Below are 13,542 nucleotides of genomic sequence, written 5' to 3'. Positions count from 1 at the left end.
TGCCTAACCCCTCTAGACTGCGAGCTCTTTGAGGGCAGGGAATTTCACTGTTTATTGTTGTATTGTACTTTCCCAAGTGCTTAGTACAGTGCTTTGCACACAGTAAGGGCTTAAGATATATGATTTAATAAATGAATTAACCCTTAGTTTGTACTGTTCTCCTAACTTTCTACCATGAACAGTTTCACTGGGACCCTGCACTTAGAAGAGGGACCCTTTGAAGAGTTACTCCACTATGGCCCCTCCCTTAGAGAAGTGAAAAGATTGAGCCAAACCAATTAGTGAGGATTGGGAAAGAAGTAAGGGGGCCAAATTGTTGGGGAAGGAGACCCTCACCTATCTTAGAGGCAAGAGTTTGGTGAGCTCTGCGCATGGGAGAGCGGGACACAAGGAAAGCTCAGGCAAGAGCGTGGCCTAATGCTTTAATCACAGGCCTGGAATGCAGAAGGACCTGGATTCTAAAACCCACTTCTGCCACTTGTCTGCTATCTGACTTTGGGCAAATCATTTAACTGCTCTGTGCTTCAGTTACCTCATCTATAAAATGAGAATTAAAACTGCAAGCCCCATATAGATCAGGAACTGTGGCCAAACTGATAGCTTGTATCTACCCCAGAGTTTAGAACAGTGCCATGCACATAGAAAGAGTTTAACAAATAGACTGTAAACCCGTCAGTGGGCAGGGATTGTCTCTATCTTTTGCCGAATTGTACATTATAAGCACTTAGTAGAGTGCTCTGCACATAGTAAGCACTGAACAAATTCTATTGAATGAATGAATGAACAAATACCAATTTAAACACACCCACACCCACACAGGGAGGGATTGAGAGAATCACCAGATTAGGATTTGGATATTCTGGAAGTTCATAGTTCGGTGGCTAGAATTCCAGAGGAAGAAGCCTCCTGCCCTTGAACAAAAGGACACCCCGTTCTCGAGAAGCAGTATGGTGTAATAGAGCAAGGGCTTGAGAATCAGAAGGTCATGAGTTCTAATTCCAGCTCCCCCGCTTATATACTGTGTGACCTTGGATAAATCACTTCACTTCTCTGTGCCTCAGTTACCTCATCTATAAAATGGGGATTGAGACTGAGTCCTACGTGAGAACGGGACTCTGTCCAACCCAATTTTCTTGTATCCACCCCAGCACAGTGCCTGGCACACAGTAAGTGCTTAACAAATACTACAATTGAATGACTGGCAGATAGTGAGACTGGAACCTCAAGAGAAGAGGGGGAAAGACCTGAGAAACCTAAGCCTCAGAATGCTTACAGGGAAAAGCAGAGGGTGCTGAGAGGGAAAGTATTAGACCCAGGAAAAGGCAGTTTGAAGTGGATTTATTTACATAGGTACAATATTTAATAATTTCTTGACAATCTCAGCTCTTGGTGTCTGCCTGCGGTAAAGGGTTGGAGAAAAAGTCCCAGGTTCTGGGGAGAAACATGGATTTGGAGAGTCTCCAGATGGGGACCTCTTTTTCTATAAGCTTCCTGCAGCCAGCCCTAGGAGAGGGGTGATAGACTATTTGTTCAGTATTTATTGAGTGCTTACTATATGCAGAGAGCACTGTACTAAACCCTCATAGGATCCTTCTACCTTTGGGGAGATTCCTGGCTTTTAGTTATAGGATGTTGGCAGTTATTGAGGTGCAGGGACTTGGGAAGGACTGATCAGCCCCCAAAACGTGCATTAGAAGAACTGGAGGGCTTGACCAAGACAGCGTGATCACAGCATGCTTGAGTGAGTATGCAATACTGGATCTGGCAGCTGAAGTCAGAATATATTCCAATTCATCGGGAAGCTTTTCTAGGTCAATGGGTATCCTTAAAAATATTTGAGTCAGTCATTCAGGAACTACTGTGTGCTGATTAAACTCTTGCATGATAATATACATGAGAATCAATACTATTGAGTACTTACCGTTTGCAGTGCTCTGCACACGGTAAGTGCTCAATAAATACCATGGATTGATTGCAGAGCACTGTTCTAAGCTTCTGGTCAGTACCAATACAGACCAAGATATCCTTTCTGTGCTTGCAACTGTGTCTCAAAAAATCTGAGTAGAAGATGCATTTCTTTCTGTGTTGAACCTACTATTTTTTTTGTGGTATTTGTTAAGCACTTACTATATGCCAGGCACTGTGCTAATCGCTGGGGTCAATACAACCTAATCAGGTTGGTCACAGTCCCTGTCCCACATGGTGCTCCCAGTCGTATTCCCATTTTACAGATGAGGTTACAGAGGCCCAGAGAAGTTAAATGACTTGCCCCGGTTCACACAGCAGACATATGGCAGAGTCAGAATTAGAACCCAGGTCCTTCTGACTGCCAGGCTTGTGCTCTGTCCACTAGGCCACACTGCATCTCTATTCCATATGAAGGAATTACTGCAATGCTAGCTAACCAATCTATTTTTAAGAAAAAAGGTAAGGAGAAGTCTCTAGTTTCCTAGGCTGGGAATATAATGAATCAACAAAAATTGTGGAATCTCTACTCTTTCAATACCAGAAGAGATTATTCATTCATTCAATAGTATTTATTGAGCGCTTACTATGTGCAGAGCACTGTACTAAGCGCTTGGAATGTACAAATTGGTAACAGATAGAGATAGTCCTTGCCCTTTGACGGGCTTACAGTCTAATCGGGGGAGACGGACAGACAAGAACAATAGCAATAAATAGAATCTAGGGGATGAACATCTCATTAAAACAATTACAAATTACAAATTGACTCTTTTCATTATTCCCCCACTAGAGTGTAAGATCCCTGTGGTCAACGCTCTTATTGTCTACTATCTATATTGTGCTACTAGTAATAATAATGATACTTGATAAACACTGTGTGTCAAGCACTGTTCTAAGCATTAGGGTAGATACAAGTTAATCAGGTTGGACCCAGTCCCTACCTCCATGGGGCTCACACTCTTAATCTCCATTTTACAAATGAGATAATTGAGGCCCAGAGAAGTTAAGTGACTTGACCCAAGATCACACAGCAGAGCCAGGATTAGAACCCAGGTCCTTCTGACTCCCAAGCCACTGCTCTATCCACTAAGCTACGCTGTTTCTCTTAATGAACTGTCCCAACTGCTTAGTGCAGTGCTCTGCACCGATTAAGTACTATTAATTAGCATAGCACTGATAATGAAAAGTCTCACTAAACTGTCTTTCATGAGCCCATTTGCAGCCTGGAAACATAGTCATGGAAAGGTAGGCCAGAACGGCTGAGGAAAACATAGACCCCTCCCCAAATCTGGGAGAATGTGGGTTAGCACTCACAGATGTGGAGGTGTTCATTTATTCAATCGTATTTATTGAGAGCTTACTATGGGCAGAGTACTGTACTAAGCACTTGGGAGAATACAGTACAATAATAATTAGGCATTTTCCCTGACCACAATGAGCTTACAGTGTAGAGGTTCCTCTGCTGCTTAGTCAAGCAAGCTAAGTGCCCCAGCTATAAAATTCTTCTAAATAAGACCTGGGTTCTAGTCCCAGCTTTCCCTTTTGGCCTGCTGAATAACCACTTAACTTCTCTGTGCTGCAGTTTCCTCAATCATAAAATGGAAATTAAAACACTATCTCCTTCTTGGGCTCTGAACCCCATGTTAAATGATGTCTATATATGATCTGATTATCTTGCATCTACCCTAATGTTTAGGTAATGTTAGTCATATAAGTGGCTAATAAAGAATAATAATAATAATGATGGTGGTATTTGTTAAGCACTTACTTATGTGCCAAGCACTGTTCTAGGCTCTGGGGTAGATACAATGTAATCAGTTTGTCCCACATAGGGGCACACAATCTTCATCCCCATTATACAGTTGAGGTCACTGAGATACAAAGAAGTTAAGTGGCTTGCCCAGGGTCACACAGCAGACAAGTGGCAGAGCTGGAATTAGAACCCACGTCCTCTGACTCCCAAGCCAGTGCTCTTGCCGCTAAGCCATGCATCAGAATTATCATTTTAAGCACCACGGCTGACCAGGCCTTATTGGATTGCTCCCCAGTTCTTCCCTCATCTTCAGTGTAACATCCTTCTGGCTGGTAATTAGAACCTGAGTTGAATTTTTAAACTAACATTAATGTAGTCTGACAACAACATTTAATGAGTACCCATTATGCACAGATAAAAATTAGCCAAAATGGTGGAATTACTGCTTGCATAGCTCCATAACTCAGTTAAGGGTGAAACAGAATCACCCTTATAAAGTTTTGTTGCTAAACATCTATCAGAGTTGATTGGAGACTTGGGGAAGAAACCAATTCCTCCTACGAGAAATAAATCGAGGTTCCCTAGAGGATCTGGTGCCAGTGGCTTGTTGACAAAATGATGAACAGGATGTGTAGCTTGTCTGGTGATAAATAGCCAGGGAGGCAATCTCACTGGATAATTCAATTTAGTGTTTCTGTTAAGATGGCTATGCAGGGTTACAAATGTTGACAAATTGTGGAATTGAGTTACAAACCAAACAAGTTCCTGAGACAAAGATTGCAGTGTCCTACCCAGAGAGATTACATATGAATGTACATATTCAAGCATCTTGGGCTAGAATATTCCAGAAAATCTGTTCCAAGAAAAAGTGTCTAATTGGATTATCATCTAGTCCTAATGCAAGGTCAAGGCACTGTGAGCCCCATGTGGGACAGGACTGTATCCAGCCTGATTGACTTACATCTACCCAAGAGCTTTGAGCAGTAATTGACACATAGTGATTTAAAAAAAAAACAGAAACAACCTTCTCCCATCTGTTTATAAAAGCAGGTTAAATCCATGCGAGGCAGGTGGGAAGTGTGAAGGAGAAGAAGGAAGGGGAGATAAGGGGGAAAGAGGGGAAAAATAGAGAAGGGGTAAGAATGAGGGAAGCTTATTCTGCTCCCTGATGACTAACTACAAGAAAGAAGGAAAGGATTAGTTGTGGTATTTATCAGGAATTTACTCTGTGCCAGTCACTGAGTGTGTGTGAGAAGCAGCATGGTTTAGCGGAAAGTGCCTGGAATTGGGAATCAGGGGTCGTGGGTTCTAATCCCATCTCTGCCACTTGTCAGATATGTGACTCTGGGCAAGTTACTTAACTTCTCTGTGCCTCAGTCACCTCATCTGCAAAATGGGGATTAAGACTGTGAGCCCAGTGTGGTACAATCTCATTACGTTGTGTCTACCCCAGCGCTTAGCACAGTGCTTGGCGTATAGTAAGCGCTTAACAGATACCATCATTATTATTATTGAACCATGGCTGAATACAAGGAAAATAGTGGAGTTAATAATAAATAATGATAATGACGGTATTTGTTAAGCGCTTACTAAGTGCCAAGCACTGCTGTAAGTGCTGGGGTAGATAAAAGGTTATCAGGTTGTCCCATGAAGGGCTCACAGTCTTAATCTTCATTTTACAGATGAGGAAGCTGAGGCACAGAAAAGTTAAGTGACTTGCCCAAGGTCACACAGCTGACTTCATCCCTCTCCCACACAGAGCTCACAATCTAGGCCGAGGAGGCCAGACCTACTGAATATTTAGAAAAATTATGGACAATAGGAGGATTTAAAAATACAAGAAATAAAATATAAAGCTCAAAATAGGGAGATACGTAATGTTGGAGGGCTGAGGGAGGGGACAATATTCGTACAGTTGGGAAGAGCAGCTGTTTCTGGCTCCCCGCTCCTGGAATTGGAAAGGCTGGGGGAAGTGGGGACTGGACACTCATGGTGATGGGAGGGAGGCTACTCAGAGCAGGAGAAGCTTCTAGATTTCACAGTAAGATGGCGTTCCACATACATAGATCCCAGCCCTAAGACTGAGGCAGATTGAACAGGAAATGTCCCTGAGGATGTCCCTCCTGGGCCTTAAACTAGACATGTCTAATAAGCCACTCCTCCTCCTAGCTTTCCCATCTCCTTCTGCAACACTCCTCTCTGTCTCACTAGATAGCTCTTCAAAGGTAGGGATTGTCTGTACCAACCCTATTGTACCCTCCCAAGAGCTTAGCACAGTGTTCCATAAATAGTAAACACCCTAAATACCATCGATTGATTGAGAGAAATGTATAACCTTAATGTCATCTTTGATTCTTCTCTCTCCTTTTCCCCTCATTTTCAATGTTTTCCCTCACATTTTGCAATTTCCTCAATACTTTTTCTCCCTCCTGCTTGATGGTGAGCCCCATGAGGGTCTTAGAACAATGCTTAACATGTGGTAAGCATTTAAATACCATAAAAAACCTTTTTTATAAAATCCTACTGGTTCTACTGGTTCTTTCTCCCTATTTGTTGGATCCCCTATTCTTTTCCTCATCCTGACTCAAGTTCTCCTAACCTGACTGAACTACTACCCTCCAAACCCAACCTCTTCTCTCAAAACTATACACTGCCGTCCACATCACCATCCTAAAACAGTGTTCCACTAGCTGTTCACCCTCCCTCAATCCTTCGATCACTACCCATTTCTCTCTTTCTCAAGAAAAAATATCCTGACTCTCAGCCTCAAGGTTCTCCAGCAGCTAGCGATCATTTCTACCAACTCTGGTCCAGTGGAAAGAACACTATTCTGAGAAGAAGAGCTTCTTTCCAGTCCCAGTTCTGTCTCGCAGGGTTATGATGTAAGGAGTAGTGGTTTCTGACTGAAGAGTCATTTAGGATGTTCACTTAGGTGGGCAGGTCCAACATATGCTGTCTTAAGGACTTAATGCAGTTCTTCGGATGTTGCAAGTGCTCCATAAATACCATCGATGGACTGAATTTTTTACTTTTTTCCCCCCAACTGAATCTTTTCCACTGTCACTTGTTCTCGCCTCTCCCACCTCTGGCCCCTTACTCATCACCTCCTACCTCCTTGGAACTCCCTCCCCTTTCAAATCTACCAAAACATGAACTCTCCAAAACCCTTCTGAAATCCCACCTTTTCCAGGAGGCTTTCCCCAATTAATTTTTCCTCTCCTTCCCAGGTTCCAGCCTTAGTATTCTTTATGCTCAGAGATCTCCACAACACATTATTAGAGAAGACAGAGAGTTGAGCTTTCTATTTGTTGAACTTGAACTTCCTCTGGATTGTAAGCTCATTTTGGGTAGGGAATGTGTCCACCATCTCTGTTGTATTGTACGCTTCCCAAGCATTTAGTAATAATAACGATTATGATACTTGTTAAGAACTTATGTGCCATACACTTGTCATGTGTTATGTGCGTACTAAGTGCTGGGTGGATTCAAGCAAATCGGGTTGGACATGGTCCCTGTCCTATGTGGGCTCACAGTCTCAATCGTCATTTTATAGATGAGGGAACTGAGATCCAGAGAAGTGAAGTGACTTGCCCAAGGTCATACTGTAGACAAGGGGTGGAGCTGGGATTAGAACCCAGGACCTTCTGTCTCCTGAGCCCGTGCTCTATCCACTATGCCATGCTGCTTCTCCAGCAGTAAAGTACACTATACTCCATAATACGATGCTCTGCACACAGGAAATGCTCAATAAATGCCATTACCATTGAGGTGTCAGGGGAGCCTCCATGTAGAGATGTCCTATAGACAGGAGAAGATGTGAGATTGTAGAGATTGAGAGAGGTCAGAACTTGGGAGGAAGATATCGGAGTCAGTCACGAAAAAGGATTCCTCCTTCACCTCTTGCTGTTGTGTCTGTATTCAGCAAAAACCCTCTGTGGTATTTGTTAAGCACTTACTATATGCCAGGAACTGTCCTAAGCACTGAGATAGATACAAGCAAATCAGGTTGGATACCTCAACTGGCACTTTTCACTCTTTTTGTAAGCAACCTTCTGACTGCTCCTTGCTCCTTTCTCTCCCATTCCTGGCCCCATTACTCATATCTTTCTCTCTACATGGAATTTCATCTCCATTCAAATCTGTTAAATCAAGTCTGTTTGAAAGTGTTCTTTCTCCGGAGACATTCCCGGATGAATTCTCATCTTTCTACTTACACTATCTCATGGGCTATGCCGAGCATGGTTATGAATTTCTGTCTTTTATTTATTGGCCTATTTTAGTTTTTATAATTTAGTTCTTTTTATCATAAATCTATATTCACACAGAAAAGACAAAAACTAAAAAAGTGTGCATATATCTATAAAAAGAGCATATACATACTCACTCTATACGAATTCTTTGTTGTATCTTTGTAAACTGTTTCTTGGTTTCTTTATGCTATTGTAAATTTCTCAAGGCAGGCATCTAGTTCAGAACTTGGCAGCCAGTAGATGCTCAATGCTGTTGATGATGGATCAAGATGAAAATTGGAATTTTTCCCATGTATTAAGATTTTCAAATCAGAGCATACGGGAAAAGAAGTTTCTTAGCATTAATATCCTGATGACATACACAATAAAACATCTTTAACTCTTGCATCTGGATAAAGGGATCATCATTTCTAACATCACTGTGAATGTATAAAGACCTATCTGTACTGGACATCTTAGTGGCTAGGGAGGCAGCTGACAACCTTCTTCTTTGTGGTATTTGTGAAGTGGTTACTATGTGCCAAACACTGTACTAAGAGCTGGGGTCGGGACAAGTTAATCAATTTGGATGCAGTCCCTCTTCCTCACAGGGCTCACCGTCTCAATCCCCATTTTATAGATGTGGTAACTGAGACCCAGAGAAGTGAAGTGACTTGCCCAAGCTCATGCAGCAGATATATGGTGGAGTCCTCATTAGAACCCAGGTCCTGCTGACTCCAGGCCTGTGCTCTACCCATTAGGCCCCACTGTTTCTCAATTTCCTGCAAATTCCTGCATCAAGACAAGGTCTTGGAAGGTCAAAGAGAGAGCGGCAAATCATCCCGATAGAAGTCTGATCATCTCAGACTTTTAGTGATTCTTTTCAGGTAGGTTTTCCATAAACTGACTTCTTCAGATCTAGCTGAAGCTAGGGCCAGTGTCTGCTCTTCTGTCCTGACAGCCACTTACATTGTGTAACCCTGAAATGTTTAATATCCCTCTGTCTGAGAAGGGCTTCAGTGGTGCCAACTTTAATGTTTATAGCTTTAGCTATTTTAAGAGTGAAAGAAGCACATATTAAGATCCACAAAATAACTTTATCATGAGAAAAGTGGGTATGGTTTTCCTCTTGTCATAACTCAAATGACTAAACCAATTCCACTGGCACCTGAACTGTCCCTTTGCTCTCAGCAGATGCTATATTTGGGATCCGGCCCTGCATGGACAAACCACCCTAAAGGAACTCCCGAGAGCAGAGACAGAACGGACGTGAGTTCTCCTCGGATGGTTTCAATCTCTCCATCCTATAGTGGCAAGTTAGAGTGGCAAGGGCGACCTGCACCCTCACCCATCTATTTAAGCCATTGGAATCCCCTCCCAGAAGCCCTTTCTCCTCTTCTGCCGATTATTCAGCTGAAGCGGGATCGCTGACAGAACTAGCTCTGGCCCCATGCCTCCCCAGAGGGAGAATGCTGGCCAAGCCTGTTTGTGGCTAGTGGCTGGAGAGTAGGAGCTGGCTTTGCTCCCAGTACAAATAAAGGAAAAGCCAGCTCTCCCTATGGACTGGTTGGGAAGAATTGGGAGCTAAGCCAGCATTTTGGGTCCCTCTGTTTCAGCTGAAGGAACAGTATCCCAATCTCCCTCTATAACTCCAAGCACTGCTCTGTGTATCTCCAGACAAGTTCTTCAGTGATCGTTACCTAATAGTATTAATTGTGGTGTTTAAACCCTTGCTACGGGCCAGAAACTGTACTAAGGACTAGGATAGATACCAGATAATCCACTTGGAATCAGTTCCTGTCCCACATGTGGCTCACAGTCTGTGAAGAGGGGGAGAACAGAGTTTAATCCCGATTTTATAGATGAGGAAACCAAGTGCCACGGCTCAATATTGGCACTCTGTTCCTGTGACTTAGGCCGCAAATGGGTCCTGCACATTGTACTTTGCAGGGTATGTCCCTGCCCGTCTACTAGCTCATTGCACACTCTGTGCTCCTGGGAGACCCCAGCTGACAGGGAAGAGGAAATCCTAACACAAACCGGGAACAGAATAATCAATTCCTACACATGGGGGCTCATTCCAGAAGGCTCAGAACCATTGGTCCAGAGTGGGAGAACAGATATTTAATCCCGATTTTATAGATGAGGAAGAGGAATTCAGTGATTTGCCCAAAGTCACCCAACAGGTGTGCAGCAGAGTTGAGGTTAGAACCCGGGTCTTCTGACTCCCAGGCCTGGACTCTTTCCAATTGGCCACACTGCTTCTAATATTTGTGTATCTTCTGTTGGTCCAGGACAAAAAACACTGTTTTGATAGGTGACTCAATTCTGCTGGTGGGGCAATCATATTGGGGATAGAGGTAGTTGTGGACAGGGAATGTGTCTGCCAATTCTTTTCTATTGTGCTCTCCAAAGTGCTTACTACAGTGAAGCACTGTAGCCTAATGGACAGACCGACAGTCTGGGAGTCAGAATGACCTAAGTTCTAATTCCAGCTCCACCACCTGTCTGCTATGTGATCCTGGGCAAGCCACTTCACTCCTCTGTGCCAGGGTTCCCTCATCTGTAAAATGGAGATTAAGACTGGGAGCCCCATGTGGGACAGGGACTAAGTCGAGCACGTAGAACAGTACCTGGCACATATTAGGTGCTTAACAAATACAATTATTATTGCTTCTATTATTGCTCTGCGTATAGTAAATGCTCAATAAATACCACTGATTGATTGAAGAGCCCCTTGGGCTGTTGTGTTAGGTGGAAAGGCCCACTAGAGCCCTGAGCACTCGAACAACCATTCAATCAATCAGTGGCTTTTACTGAGCACTTATTCTGTTCTAGGCCTTGTACTAAGCATTTGGGAGAGTCCAGTGGAGTAAATACCCCTCTCAGGATCACACCTGGAGAGTTTCCAGTACTCAACCAGTCTTGGCTACAGAAGGGAGAGTCAAGCAGAGGCTTAACCATTCCATTCCTAGCTTGGGCAGTAGCTAGTGAGTGGAAGGCAATCTGCTACAAGTCAAAACTGCCCTATGCTGGGCAGCAGCGGCATGGGACAGAGTCGAGGGCAGAGACTTGCTTACTGCGTGGAAGGAGGCAATGGTAAACCACTTTCATATTTTTACTGAGAAAACTCTATGGACACATTACCAGAACACTTGCAGATGGAAGTGGAGTGTTCTGGGAGAGGCATGTCCATGGTGTCGCTAGACCCGACCCCATGGCATAAGATAAAAGCCAACAATGGAGTAAGTAAACCCAGTCCCTGCCATCAGGGTTCTTACAACCCAGTGGTGGGAAAAGGCATTTAAATACACTATAAGTAGGGGAAGCAACCCAGTTTTAAGACCTATGCATCAGTCAAAAGATTGATGGCTTTCAGTGTGCAGAGCACTATACTAAGCACTTGGTAAAACACAAAAGAGGTGGTAGACACGATCTCTGCCCATGAGGAGCTTGAACGCTGGCTAAAGAAGACTCAACGGCTACCAACACAATGGCCTCCTGAGCCAAGTGCCACGGCTCAATATAATAATAATAGTATTTGTTAAGCGCTTACTATGTGCAGAGCACTGTTCTAAGTGCTGAGGTAGACACAAGGGAAACAGGTTGTCCCACGTGGGGTTCACAGTCTTAATCCCCATTTTACAGATGAGGTAACTGAGGCACAGAGAAGTGAAGTGACTTGCCCACAGTCACACAGCTGACAAGTGGCAGAGCCGGAATTCGAAACCATGACCTCTGACTCCAAAGCCCGTGCTCTTTCCACTGAGCCACGCTAGCCCGTGCTCTTTCCACTGAGCCACGCTGCAATATTGGCTGTGACTTAGGCCGCAAATGGGTCCTGCACATTGTACTTTGCAGGGTGTTATGTCCCTTCCCGTCTACTAGCTCGTTGCACAACTCTGTGCCCCCGGCAGAACCCAGCTGACAGGGAAGAGGAAATTCTATCACAAACCGGGAACAGAATAATCAATTCTACACACGGGGGCTCAGTCCAGAAAACTCAGAACCAAGGCTCATCCAACTTTCTCAACTCCAACATCATAATCTGAAGAATTTTTTTTAATGATATTTAAGTGCTTACTGTGAGTCAAACAATGATCTAAAGCAGTGGGGTAGATACAAGTTAATAATGTTGATATTTGTTAAGTGCTTACTATGTGCAGAGCACTGTTCTAAATGTGGCTGGGAGAAGCAGCGTGGCTCAATGGAAAGAGCCTGGGCTTCGGAGTCAGAGGTCATGGGTTCGACTCCCGGCTCTGCCACTTGTCAGCTGAGTGACTGTGTGGGCAAGTCACTTGACTTCTCTGTGCCTCAGTTACCTCATCTGTAAAATGGGGATTAACTGTGAGCCTCACGTGGGACAACCTGATTACCCTGTATCTACCCCAGCGCTTAGAACAGTGCTCTGCACATAGTAAGTGCTTAACAAATACCAACATTATTATTATTATTACAAGATAATCAGCTTGTCCCACGTGAGGCTCACAGTTAATCCCCATTTTACAGATGAGGTAATTGAGGCACTGAGAAGTGAAGTAACTTGCCCACAGTCACACAGCTGACAAGTGGCAGAGCCGGAATTCGAACCCATGACCTCTGATTCCGAAGCCCGTGCTCTTTCCACTGAGCCACGCTGCTTCTCTAATGAGGTTGGACAGAGTCCCTGTCCCTCATGGAGCTCACAGTCTTAGTAGGAGAGAAAACAGAAGAACTGAGAAGTTAAGTGACTTGCCCACGATCACATAGCAAAAATTTGGCAGAGCAGGATTAGAACCCAATTCCACTGATTCCCCAACAAGTGCTCTTTCCACTTGGCCATGCCCTTTCCTAATGGGCGAGAAGCAGCAGAGAGAGGAACTTTTCCTTTATAGTAGCTGTGAGTTAAAGAATAAGGAAGATAGTAGAGGGATGGAGAATAAGAGGAAAAGTTTGAAGTCGTGGATGAATTTGCAGTCAGCTAGATTATAATTACCTTAAGGAAGGACTCATGTCTACTCGTCCCATTGTACTCTCCCAAGCATTAGCCCAGTGATCTGCACACAGGTATTCAGCAAATGCCATTGATTCACTGGGGCGGGAGGGGCCAGGCAAGCTGAAATCCATGAAAACGTGTCTTGGAAGGGGTGGAGGAAAATGGGAGGGACCATTTTCCTGGTGAATTTGCAAAAGCAGAGGCTTGGCACCAAGCATTTGGAGAGGAAGTGATTTCTTCCAGGCTCATGTGAAACTGCCAGAACCTTTCAGACTATTATTCTCCAATTTAATATTTCACCCTCAGGGATGATCTGGCTGTGAGATTTTTGCCCCTGAAGTTCCCATCTTGGGAAATGTGAGCCAGTCATTGTGGAGCTCTGCAGCAGCATTAAAAGTTCAGTCCTCACTACTGCTAATGCTAACAATAATTGTATTAGCTAAGCGCATGCTTATATACCAAACCCTATACTAAGAGCTGGGATAGTTACAATTAGTCTGATCACAGTCCTTGTCCCATGGGAGAAGGGACAACAGGCAGATATGGTAGTTGAAAATGTTAACAGATGGTGACTCTCCCCCGACCTTCCAAACTTTATAGAAGGTGCATTTCCTTCAAGA

At 43.9% G+C, this 13,542-nt stretch overlaps 1 non-coding gene across 1 annotated transcript; it reads left to right on the top strand.

Annotated features, from left to right (window-relative positions):
* Positions 1 to 10,826: 10,826 nt before the first annotated feature.
* On the top strand, positions 10,827 to 10,964 carry LOC114810549. Its single transcript, XR_003758245.1, has one exon. It is a non-coding gene; the product is annotated as a small nucleolar RNA SNORA7 (small nucleolar RNA).
* Positions 10,965 to 13,542: the final 2,578 nt, after the last annotated feature.

Source organism: Ornithorhynchus anatinus, chromosome 3 (assembly GCF_004115215.2).
Source record: "Ornithorhynchus anatinus isolate Pmale09 chromosome 3, mOrnAna1.pri.v4, whole genome shotgun sequence".
In the NCBI taxonomy this organism is placed as follows: Eukaryota; Metazoa; Chordata; class Mammalia; order Monotremata; family Ornithorhynchidae; genus Ornithorhynchus; species Ornithorhynchus anatinus.
This window is presented reverse-complemented; position numbering and strand designations above follow the sequence as displayed.